General features: G+C 40.2%; 1 protein-coding gene and 1 pseudogene across 1 annotated transcript in view; both read right to left on the bottom strand.

The window, feature by feature from the left end:
* LOC107679420 (NACHT, LRR and PYD domains-containing protein 3-like) overlaps window positions 1-13,280 on the bottom strand; it is a 19,934-nt pseudogene extending 6,654 nt beyond the window's left edge.
* Window positions 1-20,968, bottom strand: part of LOC107679417 (gastrula zinc finger protein XlCGF8.2DB-like) — a 124,890-nt gene that overhangs the window by 38,747 nt on the left and 65,175 nt on the right. The gene's annotated exons all lie outside the window — the stretch shown is intronic.

Below are 20,968 nucleotides of genomic sequence, written 5' to 3' on the forward strand. Positions count from 1 at the left end.
AATTTAGTTTTAAAAAGTGCTGTCATAATACAGTATAACAGGTTTAATAACTTTTTCTTATAACAAAATAACTGTAAAATAAATGTATAAGTAAAAAGTTTTACACAGATTAAAGTGCAAAAGAACTATAAAGACCAATAGGTATCACTTTACAATAAGACCTCATTAGTTAAGCTTAGTTAATGCATTAACATTCACAATGAGCAATAGCTACATTTGCTACAGAAGTTATTCATCTTTGTTTAAAAAATACAAGTCTTAGTTCATGTTAGCTCATTAAATAATACAGTTGCAACTTTTGATTTTAACAACAACGTGTTATTAAATATTGGAATACCTAAGATTAATGAATGTTCAGAAGAATTTTTCATTGGCAGTTTATGTTAACTGAATTAACTAATGTTAACTAATGAAGCCCTAATGTAAAGTGTGACCGAACAATAAAGATTCAAAACACTTTCAAACAATATCTAGGGCATGTTGTAGTCCAGATTAAAATGTAAAAAAAAGTTTGAAAACTTCTCATACTTCAAACTTCTCATCCGTGCTTGTTTACATCAGAGTGCGCACGCGTCTTTCACGCAGCATACAGCGGTGTTGTGCATTGTGACCAGTTGATGGGAAAAGCATTCCTACAATGCATTCAAAATTCTGAATAATTTGTAATAACTAATTATTCTCTGTATTTTGAAGTGCCCACGATAACAATACCGTGCATATTCATTATTGTGATATATCGCATTACCGAATACCGGCACATGTCTAATACACGCACACCCATATAACCTCAATGACATGTCCATGCTCACTCAGCCCAACAACTAGTCTCGGTAAGAGATGAAGGCCATATTAATGTATGTCTGTAGGGATTGTTTGTACTGTATGTTGTCATATCATTAAAGTAAACAAGGCCGCTGTATGAGTTCTTACCTAAGACTATGGCATAAGAGACAATATCACATTCTGTGTACTGATATTTGTTTGTTCCTTGGCCTCTTGAAAGTGTCTTAAGTATTTTAATAATGTCATTTTAACATCGACCTAAATATAGGCTACAGTTCAGTGAAGGGGCTTGATAAGGCAGTCTTTCCTCACCTTACTTTCGCAGGCTATGAAATTCACCATCAATCAGTTTTGCTGTACTTTTGCTAAACATCTGAACTTAGTAGAGGGCACACTATTAGGGGATCTGTGTTGCAGATTTGGCACATTTTTCAGAAGAAACTTTTAGAGTCTAGAAACTCATTCTAGCTAGTTTCGCCATGTATTTCAAATCTGAGAATTATGATAATATTTTAAGATGATGTTGTGTAATTAATTCATGTATTTATTTATTTATTTTTTAGATGAGACTTTCTTTTTGGGCAAACCAAAGAAAGAAAAAAAAAGAAAGACTTGATCATAAGGTTTATTATTTTAGTATAGCCTATTCCCAATATACTCCGATGCACCTGTACCAACAGACTTTAAGTACACCAATTTATAGTGTGCCATAAATATATTTAGTTGCACTAAAGTACATATGGATAATTGTACTTAAGTATACTATTTTCACTAGGACAGTACTTCAACTTTTACTGTTTTAAACATGAGTATCTGTTCTTCTACTTGAGTAAATATGTATACTTTTGCCATCTCTGTATTGCATAAATTACATTTGACTGAAATGCTTGTATTTAAATATTTTGCATTCAACCTATGATAAAACTGCATTAAATGATACGTTTTGTGAGGGAGGGCCACTGGTAGGATGCCTTAGCTGTGTTTATGATCAATGTGCATAACACAGACTGTAAAATATGTGGAAATTACATATTTTGAGTTTTGATATTTGGGATATGGTTTATTTTGGCCTGTTTTTGACTGGCATGGCTAGTTTTGCATGGCTAGTTAGTTTTAGTCATGCAGACCTGGCAACCCTGGCTGTATAGAGCCGAGCAGACACTTTCAGTTTAGAATTGTCAACCAAACACCATGTAACACCAACTACCGCAGCAAGCATAATGTTTATGTAACTCCATCATACTTGTTATGTGCCAAATTCACTGGACAGCGAGATGACGGGACCTACGCTATATTCTTTTTTATCAGCCACTCCTGCCTGCAGTAAAGGTAAAACGTGGATTCCCATGGGATCCCAATCCCAATGCAGCCCTCTAAAGCAACATGTCATACATATAATCAACAGTTTCTACAATGGAGAAAAAAGAGAAAGAGGAGAGCAACGAAGTCAGACCAAACAAGATATAAAAACTGCTGAATTTGCCACAGTTTCTGACATGGTTGCCAGTGGATTAAAGTTTTCACAGATGAAATAGTGCACATACACTAAATGGTTCCGCGGATGGCGCCGTGTTTGATTTAGCACAACTATTCACTGTATTGTTTGACCAAACTCCCCACCACAATCATTTAAACAGACTCTTAAGTCTTTACTGCCTAATGGTTTGCCAGCTGATGTACCTTTGGATAATATAATTAAAAAGCTAACAACCATCAGTGTAATGACAATTTTATTCTTTGCATGAAAACACTTTAATTTTAAATGACAATGTTTGACAATGCCAATCCCTCAGAGAGTTGTCATGACAGAAATACAGAGTTCTGGCATGAAACTCTAGATGGCGCAGTCCGATAGGTCTAACTCAATCTGACATAATGACATCATTATCACTTGGCACAGCTGTTACCCCTTATCCACCAAGGAAGTTCGAGTGCTGGTTCGGAGCCAGAGCCTAGTTTCAAACTGGTTCTTTGTCTTTTGACACCCAAAGCACCAGCTCCGAACTAGGAAAAGCGGTTTGTAAGTAGCACCAAAACATTGCTGGGCTAGAAGTAAGAGCATCAGGGGCTGGGGGTGGGGTTACCGTGACCAACAAGACGAACAGAAACGTTTGACCACCATATCTGAAATAGCAGCTAAACACAAACACGTTGGATTCGCCGTGTTTGGATGCCGATGTAGGTTCGCAAAGCCATGAACATCAACAGCAATGCAACGTCCGCCATTGTCACCGATGTCTCTCGAATAAGTCTGTTGTGTTTGGCGCTACCGCGCTAGCGAAAGATGAGACAAATTCAGTAACATAAGACCTGGCTCTGTGGTGGCTCTCTAGCCTGTGGAAAAGCAAACCAGTTCTTAAAGGGCTCGCCAGTTGAACAAACTCCGAACCGGTAATAGCACTGGCTCTGAACTAGCACCTGGTTCCTGCTGGTGGAAAAGGGGAATGATTGGTTCTCTCCTGTATCAGTAGCCAATGAGCTCGCTGCTCAACATTCAAATATATGACTAGTGCTTGCAGTAGCAATTGCAGCACGCTTCAGAAACCCTCCACCTTCCCCAGCTCCACCTGTATAGATCTGCTACGGGGTGATTCATGTATGCTATATGGGGGTTATTTCATGTATGTTATATTTGCAGCAGCAGCATTTCTTACATGCTCACAGCAGCATGTTGTGGATGTATTGGCAGTAGCAAGTCTCAGTGCTTGCTCTGCCGCAGCAGCAGCAGCAGCGTAGCAGATCTATTCCGCCAAGACCAAACAAATTAATATTGTCATGTACATTACCATGCCAATATATATATAAATAGATCAAATATAATTACAATAGAGAGTTCTAGAGTTAGAGGGTCAATTAGAGATGGAAGAGATGTGTTTTTAGCCGTTTCTTGAAGATGGCTAAGCACCCCAGCTTGAAAGTGATTTTGTACCTCTTTGGGATGGCATATATCAACTATATGATGATATAGTTAAAATCTATTAACATATTTTCTGACATATTGCTCGAGACTTACTGACATAAAAATTATAATAAAACTTTATTTGGAGTACTACTTGTGCACAATGCACATTTCTTAATATTCAGCTTTTTAATTTTTTTTTAAATGACACTATTGATGAGAATTGTATGACCTTTGAATAAAATTGGTCTTTAAATGCAAGATATTTAAAGTGTACATGAAGTATACTTGCAATAGTTCCACTTTAGCACAAAATATACTTCAGTATACAGTATATGTAGTTAGCACTACTTTCACACAATTAAAATGCATTAAGACCAATATTAGTTGTTCCAATTTAGCAGACTTTAAATATACCAGTTTAGTATACTAAAAGTACAATTGCAGGGTATTATATTAAGCACATAAATATGTAAATGTATTTGTAGTATACCTGTACAATAAATGTAATTTAAATACATTTTAGTATATTGATTTTTTTACTAGGGATGGAAAGGGTGCACTGAAGAGAACAGCTGACACATCGAATTGCAAGGGTAAGGACATTCCTGATGCAAAGAGTTTCTTTCACTGTGTCCTTGTCTTATTTACCAGCTTATTGTGTACAAGCCTCATTCACACTAATGTGTTCGTATTAGGACATCATAAGACCTCAGCATTAGTTCTCAGCCATTTGACTGTTTAGGCTGGTTCAAGCAGGTTTTTTGTGCAGTTTAAGCAGAAATAAAGGCACATATGTCTTTGAATACTACTGCATTTGACGGTCATTGCAATCATAAGGGGTGCGTAATGTACAGTAGGTTTCGGTGCATGACACAAACAGCATACAGCAACAGTTGTACAGTCCTGTTATTGCCTTTGTTTAAACTGGTCAATATATAATTTGAACACCGGCAGTGTACTGTATTCGAAGCGATCCTCACTGTCAATAAAATATTAAAATGTAGCATGTCATGGGAAAAGTGCTCCAAAAGAATGCAGCACATCCTACTGACATTTCTGTTTACAGCTTGAATACACATTCATTTCTATCTTCTGGATACTGATTTGATGTCATTTGTATGCTTAACTCAACATGCTGTTTACTTTAACATTTCGATCCAGGACACGCCCCCCTCCAACTATACAGGCAAATTACTCTCTCAATATTTGATATTCTTCATACTGCTCTGCTGCACTTCATTATTCACCTATTGGTTTGTTGTTTCGATGAAAATTTTTTTTTTTTAATTCATTTTTTTAGGTTGGTCTGCCTCAGCTGTCAAATAGCACTAGTCAAGGTGAAAATGACGAAGACGTCCAATCAAATTAAAAAAGGCTGGAAAGATGTTTGATGCATGTTGCATTTATACATCCATGTTATAAGTGACCCAAACTCACAGCATTTTCTTGAGATGGAGTTTGTGTGGAGGAGCATTTACTGTGAACCACGCCACTCTAAAACACTAAAAATACTGGATCACGAGCTGCTCGCATGTAAATTAACATAGATTACCACGGTGTATGTTTATATAATTACATCACAAGCTTTACTATTTGATAATCACACCAAGCATTTTTATTTATTTTATGGAAAACCATTTACCTCAGTATCTGCAGCTGACAGTTTGGACTCTTCAGTCCATCAGAGAGCAGCTTCACTCCTGAATCCTGCAGGTCATTGTTACTCAGGTCCAGCTCTCTCAGGACAGGGTTTGATGATTGTAAAACTGATGACAAACTCTTACAGGACTGAGCAGTGAGATTACAGGACTGTAGTCTGTGTGGAGAACAAAAAAAAACACCAATATTAATGTGTTTATCTGGTAGTAGAGATGAGCAAATGAGGGGTAACAGTAACATAATACACTAATAATAGGCTGCATTTAAATGAACATTTAATAATAAAACAAAAGTTCTTCTTTGGCCAGATTAGCCTACACCAGCGGTCGGGAACCTATGGCTCACGAGCCACACCTGGCTCTTTGACAAAAATCATGTGGCTCGCCAGATCTCTCACCCTTTACCAAGAAATGATCTATTACAAAAAGTAGACATCAATAGATATCAGCAATTCATTTGTTGTAGAGCCTACATAAGCTGATAAAAGGTTTAAAATAATAATAATTTTTTTTGTACCGGCCAAAGTGCGTGTTCAGTGCACGTCTGCGTTAGCGTTATTAATGAAGGAACGTGAATGAATGAGACAGTAAAGAGCGGGACATTCTTGATATTAAAAATACAGACAGCATTAAAAACTCAAAGCCGCGAAGCAGAACGCAATCCGCTTCTGACTGGTTGTTTTCTGCAAGCGAGGTACGAATGGAACACGGACAAGCATAGTAGAATTTGTCTTCGGTGGCACGCCTACGGTCGACATGAGCACAGTGCATTATTTCTCACTCACTCAGTCTCTTACATACACACACGCGCGCACACAGAGAGAGAGAGAACTCTGAAGAGAATTCATCCCCCTCAGGTTGTAAATCAACCTCACAGTAAAAGTAAAACAGTAACATTTTTGACGGTTTGTTGCATATTTGTGTATTTTATGTATTTTAATATATATATATACACTGAACTAAATTATAAACTCAACACTTTTGTTTTTGCCCCCATTTGTCATGAGCTGAACTCAAAGATCTAAGACTTTTTCTATGTACACAAAAGGCCTATTTTTCTCAAATATTGTTCACAAATCTGTCTAAATCTGTGTTAGTGAGCACTTCTCCTTTGCCGAGATAATCCATCCACCTCACAGGTGTGGCATATCAAGATGCTGATTAGACAACATGATTATTGCACAGGTGTGCCTTAGGCTGGCCACAATTAAAGGCCACTCTAAAATGTGCAGTTTTATCACACAGCACAATGCCACAGATGTCGCAAGTTTTGAGGGAGCATGCAATTGGCATGCTGACTGCAGGACTGTCCACCACAGCTGTTGCCCATGAATTGAATGTTCATTTCTCTACCATAAGCCGTCTCCAAAGGCATTTCAGAGATTGTTCAGTGTATATATAATTTTTATTTTTATTTATTTTTTTTTACTTTGGCTCTTTTGGACTCCACGTTTATTTGTGTGCACTCACAATAACAAGAAAACGTGCTTTTGTAAAATAATGAAAGCAAAGATAATGCACTTTCTGCAGTCTCAGTCTCTGTGAACTTGAGCGCGAACCTCTGTGTATATCTTTGCCTTACAGACATTAAAAATATATCTATAGAGAGTGAAATGTCTACTTTCAAATGAATTAATTCAAATGGAAAACAATTATTCTCATTTTATGTAATCTGTATAAAACATGCACACATGCACGTCCACTACTGCGGAGATGACGAGTCAGTGTCGCCGACTTCATCTTTTAAGCCGAAAACAAAGAAAGCATTAGTTTATCAAATTATTAAAATATTAATGCAGTCTCACTGTTTTTTTCCTGACACATTTATAATAACTACTGCCGTTGCGCTGCGGCAAGCTTTATGAGTGTGTGCTTGAGCGCTTATAAGGCTATGTAGGCAATTAAAGGCTCATTATAATGATTTAAATGGTTTATTAATAAACGTGCGATTAGTCTACTAATGCTTAAAATGAATGACTACTAGTTGACCAGAAAAATCCTTAGTCGAGGGCAGCCCTAGTGTGAGAGCAGGGGGTTAAATAGGGCAGGTTATTATTACCCTTCATGTGCATTTTTTTATATTGTATATTGTCGACAGCCAAGTATTTAGCTAGAGTGGTCTCAATGGCATGTATGGAGACCACTATCCATAGAAATATATATGATGACCATCTCAACCCCTGCTTATAACATTTGTATCTAGCACATTTACATGCACACCAGTAAACTCACAAATATCAGCTTATTAAAATAACCAGTTTTCCACGCTTACATGCACATCAGTAACCTGACAATGCAAGTAAGCAGCATTTACATTACTTTATTAATAAATCAGGTTATTTCCCTGTAGTGACGTCAAAACATACTAATTTGCGTATCTGAGTATTCCATATGTTGTCAGTTGTGATGTTGCAAGCTTTATTTAAGAAGTCAGTGGGAAATGTACTTGGTTACTAACGTAACCTCGGTTCCCTGAGATACGGGAACGAGTAGTGCATCTGCTTAAGACGCTATGGGGAAAACTCCTTTTTCTCCGATGGCTAAAGCCATTTTCAATAACGCAGTGTAACTAAAACAGTTTAAACAGTGAATTAAAAACAAACCAATGGATTGGCAGCGGAGCTGCACGAGCCTATGCGACGAAGCCCGCCAGAATGGGCGGGGCCATTTGGCTATATAAGCGGGCATTTCGCCATAGAGTCCTCAGGTTACTTCGACTGAAGTGACGACTGAGTCGTGCAGCTACATAGCATGGCCAGATGCTGTGGGGAACCAGTACAATCCCGCTGTGCTATGCTAGAGGAACGACTAATACTTGAACTTGCCTTAAGCACCAAAAAGGGGCCCAGAGGGATTCATACTCATAGAGGTCGGCCCAGCCTTGAGTATTCGTCCCAAGACACAGCCGAGACAGCTCTGCGAACCAGTGTTAGTTCCTCTAGAGTGGGGCTACTAACAGAACCCTGTGTTTCTGTTCCCTGATTCGCCTGATTACCTGTGGGATCAGGGCGATCGGGGGAAAAGCGTAAAGGAGGAGATTGGGCCGTGGGCCAACACATCCCTATCCTTCGAAAAATAAGTTGGGCAATGAGAGTTGTCTTCTTAGGCGAAGAGGTCGACCTCTGCCTTGCCGAAGATCTCCCAGATTCTTTGAACCGTTTGTTGGTGGAGCATCCACTCATCCGAGGGGACATTGCTCCAAGATAGCATGTCTGCTCCTTGGTCCAAACTGCCTGGCACATGTGTTGCTCTCAGTGAACGCAAGTTGAGGTGATCCCATTCCAAGAGGTGCTCTACCAGAATGAAGAGGTGCTTAGAGGAGAGACCACCCTGACGAATTATATAGGACACCACCGTCATGCTGTCTGAATGGACTAAAACATGGTGTCCCCTTAGGTCTGGCAGAAAGGTGCGAAGGCCCAAACATACTGCCAGCATTTCCAGGCAGTTGATATGAAGCCGACCCTCCTCTTTCGACCAGTGGCCGAAAGCTGGTTTGCCGTTGCACAGCCCTCCCCAACCTGTGTTGGAAGCGTCTGATGAGACCACTTTCCTTCTGCAGACCATTCCCAGAGGCACGCCCTGTTCCATCCACTGAGGGTCTTTCCAAGGGGCCAGAGCTGCTACGCAGGCCTGATCCACTTTGACACAACAGGAGTTGGGCAGAACACGTGGTTTCAGCCAGTACTGAGGCTACGAGGCCCAGAATCTTTTGAAACGCCTGCTGGAGGTGCAGGCTTGGCGGGCTGCTGAGTCGACGTCGTCTTGGGGCAACTGGAAGCAGCTGTAGAACTGAAGTGATTTGGCAAGAAGTGTCGCATTGCCTGGGACGACTTCTGCGCAGCGGTGAAGTGTTCAGCGAAACCCTCAACCGCAGGTCCAAACAGGAAGGGGACTTTATCCACATCCTTAATCTCCGTAAGGGTCAGCCATAGGTGGCACTCGAGCACCACTAGACTGGCCATGGACCTGCCAATCGCCTGAGCCGTCATCTTGGTGGCGCGTAAAGCCAGGTCGGTCGAGCTGCGCAGCTCCTTAAAAGCTGCGGGGTCTGGGCCGAACTCGTCCATGCAGCGGAGGAGTTTGGCCTGAAAGACCTGGAGGACTGCCATGGAGTGAAACACCGAGGCCGCTTTTCCAGCTGACGAATAGGCTTGTCCAGTGAGAGCTAAAGTCGTCCTACACGGCTTGGAGGGGTGGGAGGCCTTTGCCTTCCAACCGATGGCCGTGGGCGGGCAGAGATACGCGGCCACTGACTCATCCAGGGGAGGCAGTCTGCCGTACCCCTTTTCTTTGGCGCCGTCGACAGATGTGAGGGCGGACGAAAATGAGGCACGAAGGCAGGCCGAGTAGGGGGTGCGCCAAGACTTGGTGATCTCGTCGTGGACCTCCGGGAAAAATGGTGAAGCTCGTTGTCGAGGGGCCTGACGGCGCCCCGGCAAGAACAACTCATCAAATTTGCTCTGAAATTTGCTCTTTTGATGTCGCCAGATGGCGGCAGGGAACTGGAGATCGTCGCTGCTGCAGGCGCGAAGTGGTGAAGATGGCCGAGCAGGAAGAGGTCTCTCGATCCGCTGCAAGGCTTGATCACGGCGAAAGCTTCGTAGAGCGAAGATCTAGCAGTCATCACTGAAGGAGAAGAATCTGAGGATCCTATGGCGGAATACCTGACCGCAGGCAAAAGGGGCCATAGAAACGGTTCCCCCAGCCGAGAGCGAGTCAGGCTTCTACAGCCGTTACTTCCTCGTCCCCAAGAAGGATGGTAGCCTAAGGACCATCCTCGATCTCAGGCACCTGAATCGCGCCCTCATGAGATGGCCGTTCAGGATGATTACATTGAAACAGATACTCTCGCAAGTATGCCCAGGGGACTGGTTCTTTTCACTGGACCTGAAAGACGCATACTTTCACATCCACGATTCTTGAGATTCGCCTTCGAGGGAGTAGCTTATCAGTACACAGTCCTTCCCTTTGGACTGTCCCTCGCTCCTCGCACTTTTACAAAGTGCATGGATTCCTTTTCCCCGCTGAGACAGACGGGAATCCACATTCTGAATTACCTCGACGACTGGCTCATTCTGGCCCAGTCAGAGGACGAACTACTATCTCACAGATCCCTCCTCCTCAGCCACCTAGAATGCCTGGGACTCAGGGTCAATTTTGCCAAGAGCGCGCTGTTCCCCAGCCAATGTATATCGGCAACACCGGGTCCTTAATTTGCGAATAATTGAAAGTATGGAATTTCCTAAATAATCAAATATCCAAATTAATACATAATTGATATTTCTTATCAGTTTTTAATTAGAAATACCGCCTACATTTTATGATTATTGAAATTGGAGTCAAATTAAACACGGAGCTAGACAAAATTTAAACTAAATCCTGATAAATTAAGTGAACTTTGCATAAGCACAAGTAAAAGACCTACATGCATTATACCTTCTCCCACCAATTGGATACCATCATTGGGCCAATCTGGGTGGATCCTTACAAAATAAAGGTGTCATATTTGTATTTACTAATGTTGTGTGCTTGAGAGTTTCCTTGGTTATTGATGCCCAAATAAATAATTATGTCCAGTCAGGAACCTTTTGTTATCCTCTCTTATTGTTTGGAGTGTTACACTTTGGTAAGAAAGTACATGCTCCAGTCATAAATGTGATGATGTTTTCAAAGTGGAGTGATTGTTTTCAGTGTCACTTACCGAATTGATCTGGATTCTTTAACCACAGGTAACAGCTTCTGAAGAACTTCATCTGCTGTATATTGTGCGCCAATAAACTGTTTCAGATCAAACACATCCATCTTCTGCTCTGATGTCAGCAACACATAAACCAGAGCTGACCATTGTGAAGACGAGAGTTTGGTTTCTCTTATTTCTCCAAATCTCAGATAATGTTGGATCTCCTGCATCAGTGAATCATCACCCAGTTCATTCAGACAGTGGAACAGATTGATGGATTTCTCTGGAGAGCGATTCTCCCTGATCTTCTGTTTGATGTACTGAACTGTTTCCTCTTTGTTGCAGGAGCAGCTTCCTGTCTGTGTCAGTAGTTTTCGTAAGAGAGTCTGATTGGACTCGACTGAAAGACCCAGAAGAAAACGCAGGAAAAGATCCAGATGTCCATTCTCACTCTTTAGGGCCTTTTTTAAAGCTCTCTGATGCAGCTCAGATAATGAATTATATTTCTTCTGGTTAAAAGGCAACAGACTTTGTTTGGTTTGGTCAAACACATTGATGTTGTTGATTTTAAAGGAGAGGTGTGCATATAGAGCTGCTAGATGCTCCTGAATGCTGAGATGAACAAAGCAGAAGACTTTCCCCTGATACAAGCCCAACTCCTCTTTGAAGACCTGAGTACACAATCCTAAGTACACTGATGCTTCTGTCACATCAATGCCACACTCTCTCAGGTCTTCATCATAGAAGATCAGGTTGCCTTTCACAACCCAGATGAGAGCAGAGGGAAGCAGATTCCCCACAATGAGATTCATCAGCAGCACGTCCATTGATGTAGTTTTGTTTGCATCCCGTAGAATCTCATTTCTTTGAAAATATAAGGGAAGACGACACTCGTCCAGACCATCAAAGATGAACAACACTTTATATTCATCACTAGATATTTCCATTTCTTTAGTTTCTGGGAAAAAGACATGAAGAAGATCTGAAAGACTGAGTTTTTTGTTCTTCATCAGGTTGATTTATCTGAAAGGAAGTGGAAATATGATCTGGACGTCCTGATTCTCTTTCCCTTCAGCCCAGTCCAGGATGAACTTCTGCACAGAGACTGTTTTTCCAATGCCAGCGACTCCCTTTGTCAGCACAGTTCTGATGGCTTTGTCTTGTCCAGGTAAAGCTCTAAAGATGTCATTGCATTTGATCGGTGTGTCCTCTGTTGCTACTCTCCTGGATTGTGTCTCAATCTGTCTCAACTCATGCGCATTACTGATCTCTCCACTCTCACTCTCTGTGATGTAGAGCTCTGTTTAGATCTCATTCAGCAGTGTTGGGTTTCCCTGCATCGCTGTTCCCTCATACAGATGCCCAAACTTCTTCTTCAGATTTAATCTAAATGTGCTGAGGACTTCATGGCTGAAAATAAAAATGATTACATTAATTAAAAAATATATATTATATGAGTTAAAAAGTACAATGTGTTATGCACCCTTTATCATATGTTCAGATCATATATTTTACAGAAATGTTATACCTGAGAAGAGGCTGTGTATCTCCACTCTTAAAATCTAATGGCTGAATCATAGACGCGTCACTCTTCATAGACACACAGCTGGACTCTGCTTCTGATCTCTTCTGATGAACTGAGCTAAAACAGAGAGATATTAAAGTTAATCCTTTAAATTAAGTGAGTGAGTGACATGACATGTGGCCACACTCAGAATTTGTGCTCTGTATTTAACCCATCCAAGTGCACACACACACAGTAATGAACACACACACACTGTGAACACACACCCGGAGCAGTGGGTAGTCATTTTTTGCTGTGGCGCCCAGGGAGCAGTTGGGGGTTAGGTGTCTTTCTCAAGGGTCTCACCTCAGTCGTGATTACTGAAGGCGGAAGAGAGCGCTGTTCATTCACTCCCCCCACCTACATCCCACGACGTTTCGGGTTACAAGTCCGACTCTCTAACCATTAGGCCACGACGGCCGTATGCAACAAATTAACTATTCAGTTATTGTTATCAAATTCACTTTAAACAGCACTTTATCAATTCATACACTGTTTGTACAAAAACTGAGAACTGAACTAATAATATATGATAATATAACATGTCATGCTATAATCATGTTTTTATACAAGTGTTATACCTAAGACCAGTCCGGGAATCTCCACTGTTAAACCATAATGGCTGCTCCATAGACCTGTCACTCTTCATAGACAAACAGCTGGGCTCTGCTTCTGATCTCTTCTGATCAACTGAACTAAAAGAAAAAAATAAATAAATAAACGAGATTAAAGTTCATCCTTTAAGTTACTATATGCAACAAATCAACTATACATTTGTCATTATCAAATTCACTTTAAAGAGCACTTTATAATTCATACTAGGGCTGTGCAATTAATCGCATGCGATTGTCATGCGCATCTCGTCAGTAAAGCCGGTCTTGTGATTAGTAGTAAATCTCAATCACCTGCTTTCAGATGGAGCGGCATTTAATAAACAGAGCCGTAGTTCACTGACAAGCTAGGCGACATCGCGTTCATAATTGAATGCGATTCATCTGCGATTATGAACGCGATATTGCCTAATTGTCAGTGAACTACGGCTCTGTGTAGTGCATGCTGGAAAACTTGAAATCGCATCATATGACCCCTTTAATTGAAATAATTAGATGAATAGCAGTCTGCGATCAGCATAACGTACAGTTTTTGTACAGCTAACCGGAAGCCTCGTGTTCTTACATTAATAAGGTGTATATTTCAGCTGAATGAGAGTTAAAGAAATAGCTTACAAGCTGCCTTCACTCAAATACATAATATCAGGCACATGTTAAAATGCTGTTTAGACTTGGAAGAATGGCAGTCAGCACAAAAAGATACAAGAAACTTTGTTCATTTGTTTTCGGGTGAAACATATTATACATACCCATTCACATTTCCATCAGGCAGCTATACACACAAATTCCTGCGTCAGCATCGATTGTATTAAAGATTTAAATATACTCTGTAAATCACGATTATGTCTGTTTAAAACGGCAACATTAAGTCTGTACATTTACTTTCACTTTTATTTATGACAAGAGCGGCCCGTTATGGGTTGCCAGATCCCGGAAAAATGTTCCGCATCCCAGATAGCACTCTTTCATCACAGAGACATCTATAAGATGCGCGTTACAGTTTTTCACATTTGCTAAAACACTACACCCCATTCTCTGAACCAAAGCCTAGACCAATTTGTCAAAGGAATCACTTTTTCTGAAAAACCTTAAAGAAGTTCAGGCAGTTTAGACACTGTTTGCAGAGCTCATGCACTCTTTTTGCAAAACTCTAAACATATTCTCACTCAGTAAAACACAATTTGCTCTGTGATGAACATGTGATGGAAAACCCTAAACACAAGAAAGTAAAAGTTAAGCACAACTGCAACACGGCCATCATCGTTTACTGTCGTTTACTTGCTGTATTGTCAAGGCTGGATCTGCCAGTGGGCTTTTTGTCCGTTGCTTGGCAAGGGACCAAATTGTCTGCAATGTGTGTGTATATACACATATATATATACACACACACAACCCGAATTCCGGAAATGTTGGGACGCTTTTTAAATTTGAATAAAATCAAAACTAAAAGAATTTCAAATCACATGAGCCAATATTTTATTCACAATAGAACATAGAGAAAATAACAAATGTTTAAACTGAGAAATTTTAAAATTTTATGCACAAAATTAGCTCGTGTCAAATTTGATGCCTGTCTCATGTCTCAAAATAGTTGGGACGGGGTCATGTTTATCATGGTGTAGCATCTCCTCTTCTTTTCAGAACAGTTTGAAGACGTCTAGGCGTCGAGGTTATGAGTTTCTGGAGTTTTGGTGTTGGAATTTGGTCCCATTCTTGCCTGATATAGGTTTCCAGCTGCTGAAGAGTTTGTGATTGTCTTTGACATATTTTTCGTTTAATGATGTTTTCAGCTTCTGAAGAGTTTGTGACGTATTTTTCATTTAATGATGTTAATCATTGATGTTCTCTATAGGTGAAAGATCTGGACTGCAGGCAGGCCAATTCAACACCTGGACTCTTCTACTACGAAGCCATGCTGTTGTAATAGCTGCAGTATGTGGTTTTGCATTGTCCTACTGAAATACACAAGGCCTTCCCTGAAATAGACGTCATCTGGAGGGGAGCATATGTTGCTCTAAAACCTTTATATACCTTTCAGCATTCATGGTGCCTTCCAAAACATGCAAGCTGCCCATACCGTATGGACTTATGCACCCCCATACCATCAGAGATGCTCTGTTTGGCGCACATCTCCCTCCTCTTTAGCCCGGAGGACACGGCATCCATGATTTCCAACAAGAATGTCACATTTGGACTCGTCTGACCATAGAACACTTTTCCACTTTGAAACAGTCCATTTTAAATGAGCCTTGGCCCACAGGACACGACGGCGCTTCTGGACCATGTTCACATGTGGCTTCCTTTTTGCATGAAGGAGCTTTAGTTGGCATCTGCAGATGGCACGGCAGATTGTGTTTACCGACAGTGGTTTCTGGAAGTATTCCTGGGCCCATTTAGTAATGTCAATGACAGAATCATGCCGATGAGTGATGCAGTGTCGTCTGAGGCCCGAAGACCACTGGCATCCAACAAAGGTCTTCGGCCTTGTCCCTTACGCACAGAGATTTCTCCAGTTTCTCTGAATCTTTTGATGATGTTATGCACTGTAGATGATGAGATTTGCAAAGTCTTTGCAATTTGACGTCGATGAACGTTGTAGTATTCCACAATCTTTTTACGCACTTGTTCACAGATTGTAGAGCCTCTGCCCATCTTTACTTCTGAGAGACTCTGTCTCTCTAAGACATCTCTTTCATGTTACAGACCTGATGTCAATTAACTTAATTAGTTGCTAGATGTTCTCCCAGCTAAATCTTTTCAAAATGTCTTGCCCTTTTTTTTTTAGCCCTTTGTGCCAACTTTATTGAGACCTGTAGCAGGCATCAAATTTGAAATGAGCTCATTTAGTGGATAAAAGCGTAAAATTTCTCAGTTTAAACATTTATTATGTTCTCTATGCTCTATTGTGAATAAAATATTTGAAATTGATTTGAAAATATGATTTGAAAGTCTTAATTTTCATTTTATTCAAATTTAAAAAAACGTCCCAACATTTCCGGAATTCGGGTTGTATATATACAGTATATATATATATTGTCACATCCTGACCAGTCTAGGGTTGGTAAGGCCGATGACAAGAATAAAATTAAAGAATATTTTTGCTCCTCCTCTCCTGTCCCAGCTCACAACGACCACAATAGAGGCTTGTTCAAAAGCTGAAAAGTTTGTTTATTATATCGTAAATCATTGATTAGAAGTACATATCTTCGGAAGGGGATCCAGGCCAAAATAACAAACCAAAGTTAAACTAACTAGGGGTTTAGAAAAGTTTAAATTACCTAACAATGAGAAAAAAAATCCCCAAAAGAAATACAGAAGTCTCCCCTAATTCCCTAGCTGGCTAAAAACCAGGAGAAAACAAAGTGCTCAAACATCACCCGAATCTGCTGCCTCAAATAAATTAACCATCCGCCACCCACCTGCATCTATATTTTTCGCTGATTTAGACATCTGCCCCGACCCACACCCAATCATCACATTACAAAGATTCCAATTCTTAGTTTTTCATGATGAATATCAAGCCGCACAAAATAATTGAGGATGTATTTTAAACCACTAAAAACAGTCATTCATAACTAGACCTTAACTTCTACAGTACAACAAAGTAGGACATAGCAATAAACACCGTTAAACCGGACAAAACATAACCATTCAGCCTACTAACCCATGGTAGAATCCCAAAAATCAAGAAAAACACGGAAAATCAAGAAAAACAACATTGGACAGGCAAATCTTGTGGTCTCACGGATTCAGTTGCTTTGCTCCTGGTGTGAGTTGGCACTGCGTGGAGGACAGAACCAAACCTTGTCGAAGCCATAAGAGGTAACGGTAACAATAACATAATACGCTGATTGTAGGCTGCTATTAAATGCCAGATTAGCCTACACTTTCTTAGTAGCATAAACACAGGCTTTACTCCCTTCAAACGTTAACTGGAACGTCTCTGTTTCTGTCACTGCAACTTCCTGAACAATTAATCAGAATGTATTTTATTACCCCACCCACCCAGCCTGCGGATTATAATGCACAAAAATAATAAAATCAACCAGTTAATCATCTTAGAAATAGACTCACATCGGTCCCTCAATAGATCTCGGGCTGACAATATCAACCTTTTTGCAGCGCATTACAGGCTGAACTGCAGCTGGTACTGGTCATCCATCAATCATTGGTAGCCTCAACATATGTGTTCACATTGATGAATGCAAGCTCTGCCACAGACCAAAAGTAAGAAAACATCTATTCTCTTCAAATGTGAATGTGTAGACAAGACATATTAAGATCACAAATCAAATCAAGAGTGCACAAATCAACTTCAGGGTTCACATGTGATTCATGAAACATTCGTATGCCACCAATCCCATCTTGTGAATGATCATACATTGATAAATGTGGCGGCAGAAAACAATCAACATTTGAATATCACACCCCTAAAAACACCCCAGTTTAGAAGCCTTGCCCCTAGAGTTTACGACACGGAGAAACGAAACCCGGGCAAAAAGAGGAAGTAATCTCATGAAAGAGAAATTGATTTGTAACTGCAGACAATTACATTAATTTATATGTATATTAAATACCAGTAAATAAAACAAACATTATATACACTATATATAGGCTAGCCTATTTAGTTCCCCTCACTGCACAAAAAAATCCTTTAAATTTAACAGTATTCAGAACAGAACAAGGATGAAAAATATGTAGCTATAAAATTACATTAAACTATAAAATAAAACACAAATTAGGCTATAGTGGCATTCATTATAAACAGCATATAAACATCAAGCTAAAATTAATTTATTTTAAGCCAAACTGAAACAGCATTAGACTCACAAGCCAAGAATCCAACTGTTTCATTTTTGCCATAACATTTGGTTGCTCAACTATTATTCATTATGCAAACAAGGCTTTGTACTTCGCTCGTGTTCCAAAATCTGTGTCAGACATCATCTTTCACTAGCACAAAAATGTGTGTATGGGCGCTGCTCACTGATTTTACAGAGAACCTTTTACACTGAGCAGAGTAACTTATGTTTGGTTGACTGCATTTTAGTTTGATGACAAATGGCGGAAATGTCAAGTTAGCAACACTAGAACTGACATGTTGTGTGTGTGTGTGTGTGTGTGTGTGTGTGTGTGTCGCCTACACAATCAGTTGGATTGAATAAAATTAAGATACAAGGAAAACAAATAAAATGCATTAAAATGTCTCAAAACCGAAAGTAGCCTATACTTCTCACATTGATTTTTTCTTTTGTTCATCTGTTAAAGGTCCCATGGCATGAAAATGTCACTTTATGAGGTTTTTTAACATTAATATGAGTTCCCCTAGCCTGCCTATGGTCCCCCAGTGGCTAGAAATGGCGATAGGTGTAAACCGAGCCCTGGGTATCCTGCTTCTCCTTTGAGAAAATGAAAGCTCAGATGGCCCAATCCGGAATCTTCCCTTTATGTCGTCATACGGGGAAAGGTTACCTCCCCTTTCTCTGCTTTGCCCGCCCAGAGAATTTGGCCCGCCCATGAGAAAATGAGCTACTACCGTGCGAGGCGAGCGCAATATTTTTTTTTCCTCGAGAGACTTGGGCCTATATAAAAGCATCTAAAAAGCAGCATGTCATGGGACCTTTAATGATTTAAGAGAAATTTCATATAGCCCCATTTATTTTATTCCTTTTATATCTACCTGGTGATTTGAAAACTCATGCTTTTGAAGGTTCGCGTCGCACATATCCAGCTTCATATCTATGGGTTTTCATAGATGGTAGGTTTGTTCGGTAGCTCACGGAGTACGGAGACGTACTTGAGAGGTGAGGAGCTCCGGTTCGAATACCGTGTAAGTAATGTATGGTTCGACAAATCAGTTCAAATCTGCACATAAGGAAATTGAAATGGCACGGTTGCATCAGCAAATTTGTTAACACTATTGGGTAGGTTTAGGGTTGGGTTTAGTGTAGGGCATATTTCCAACACGATACAGCATTAACTTTTAGTGACAGTCCCCAGATATTTGAATTCTGAACCACCGAAACACATACCTGAAGCAACATAATAAAAACGTGCCAGGGTTGACGTATTGAACCCGTGTTTTAGCGCCACTCAGTGGACATTTCTCTTTGAAACTGCGGCGAAACGTGCAGTAAGGTACGTAAAAACAGTGTTGCACAAAAAGAACACAGAGGTACGTATTTCTATGAGACCAGGTGTCACGATCTGTGCTGGGAGGAGCGCGGAACGAGGAACAAGGAGACGTGGAGTACAGTCTTTAATCCTTTGAAAGACAGGGGAATTACACAACATCCAACGAGTAGAACCGACCAAGGAACTTAAATACAAGGGATAATTACTAAACACGGGTGTCAGGAATCATAATCAAACTAAACGAGGACAGGAACATGACCAAAAAAGGTAATGAACAGGAACAGAAACAGGGGCAAAACACGACAGAGAACAGTCCAGAATCCTGACACCAGGTTGTTTTATATAGTTGATTTCTGTTTTTCTCCGTTCACAGAAGTGCTGCAGTTGCATGATGCGACGATGTGAGAACCCTCAGAGCCTGTTTTTTATGCTGCTATTTGCACATATAAAGCTAAAGCCCTGAAAGAAAAGAGAAAAAAGAAAAAAGAAAAAAAAAAAGCCTTGGTTGCAGGTCAGGAAAATAATCTAAATATACAAAATGCTGTAATTATACGATTCTCCGCAATTATCTATGCTGCATGCAAATTTACATTTTTATTTACATTTAGTCATATAGCAGATCTATGCTGCATGCAAATTAATTCAACAACTCAAAAACTTGCCTACACAAGCTGTGACCTGACGTGAGATTTGATCATAGCCACTGCTCACGTCTATACTGATAAATTCCATGTTTTGTGTAGAAATGACCGTACGCCCAATTTTCTCTCATGCATTTGTTTCGTAAATGAGGCTCAGTAAACCACAGCTTTAATTGTGTTAATTAATGAGACATTAATATGTTTTTAAGATGCTGAAAAAAACCCCACAAATGTCAGGGCATGTCAAAACTTGTCCAGGGCCCCTAAACCCCCTCAGACCCCAGAGGGTTAGTGCATTGATGGGGTACATACAGAAAACATTGAAAGGCATGGGCAAACTTCATTAGGGAAATGTGGAGGTTGCGTTCAAACTGGTCAGAAAAGACTCTCAAATCTCAATCTTTAATATAGACTTATTGGTTAGGCAAGAGACACAGACGGGATACTCGGAATGCTTTTGCGTGACATCAGTCAGTTCTATCACTGACTTTTATTTATTTATTTATTTTTATTCATGTATCTAACCCTAACAAAGTGTTAACTTGGTTATATAAAATTTTCATGTTTTTTAATACCTTTTGACTTTTACTGATTCACTGATTTAACTGATTCACTTTTCTCACTGATTCACACACACACACACACACACACACACACACACTCACTGTCTTTATGAGGATTTATTATAGACGTTTATTCTGACATGTTACTTCACTGACAGAAGTTTAGCTGCAGTATTAATGTCATGAAGAGAAAAGAAGAGATTTATTATTGGGAGATGTAAGGGTCTGTAGCTGTGGCGGAGCCAAAGGGGTGTTCAGGGAGGCACTGGACACCCCTGATATCTGATCGGCCACCCCGGGTGCCACCCTAATAAGTAATATGCTACTATTTCATTTTCTTTGTTTAATCGTACTGAAAGAAGCGTTTATTTTAGCCTCAAACTCAAGGATGCGACGCGTCTGATGTTCCGCATCGTGCTTTATCTCGT

This window comes from Sinocyclocheilus anshuiensis, unplaced genomic scaffold, assembly GCF_001515605.1.
Source record: "Sinocyclocheilus anshuiensis isolate Anshui unplaced genomic scaffold, SAMN03320099.WGS_v1.1 scaffold360, whole genome shotgun sequence".
Taxonomy (NCBI): domain Eukaryota; kingdom Metazoa; phylum Chordata; class Actinopteri; order Cypriniformes; family Cyprinidae; genus Sinocyclocheilus; species Sinocyclocheilus anshuiensis.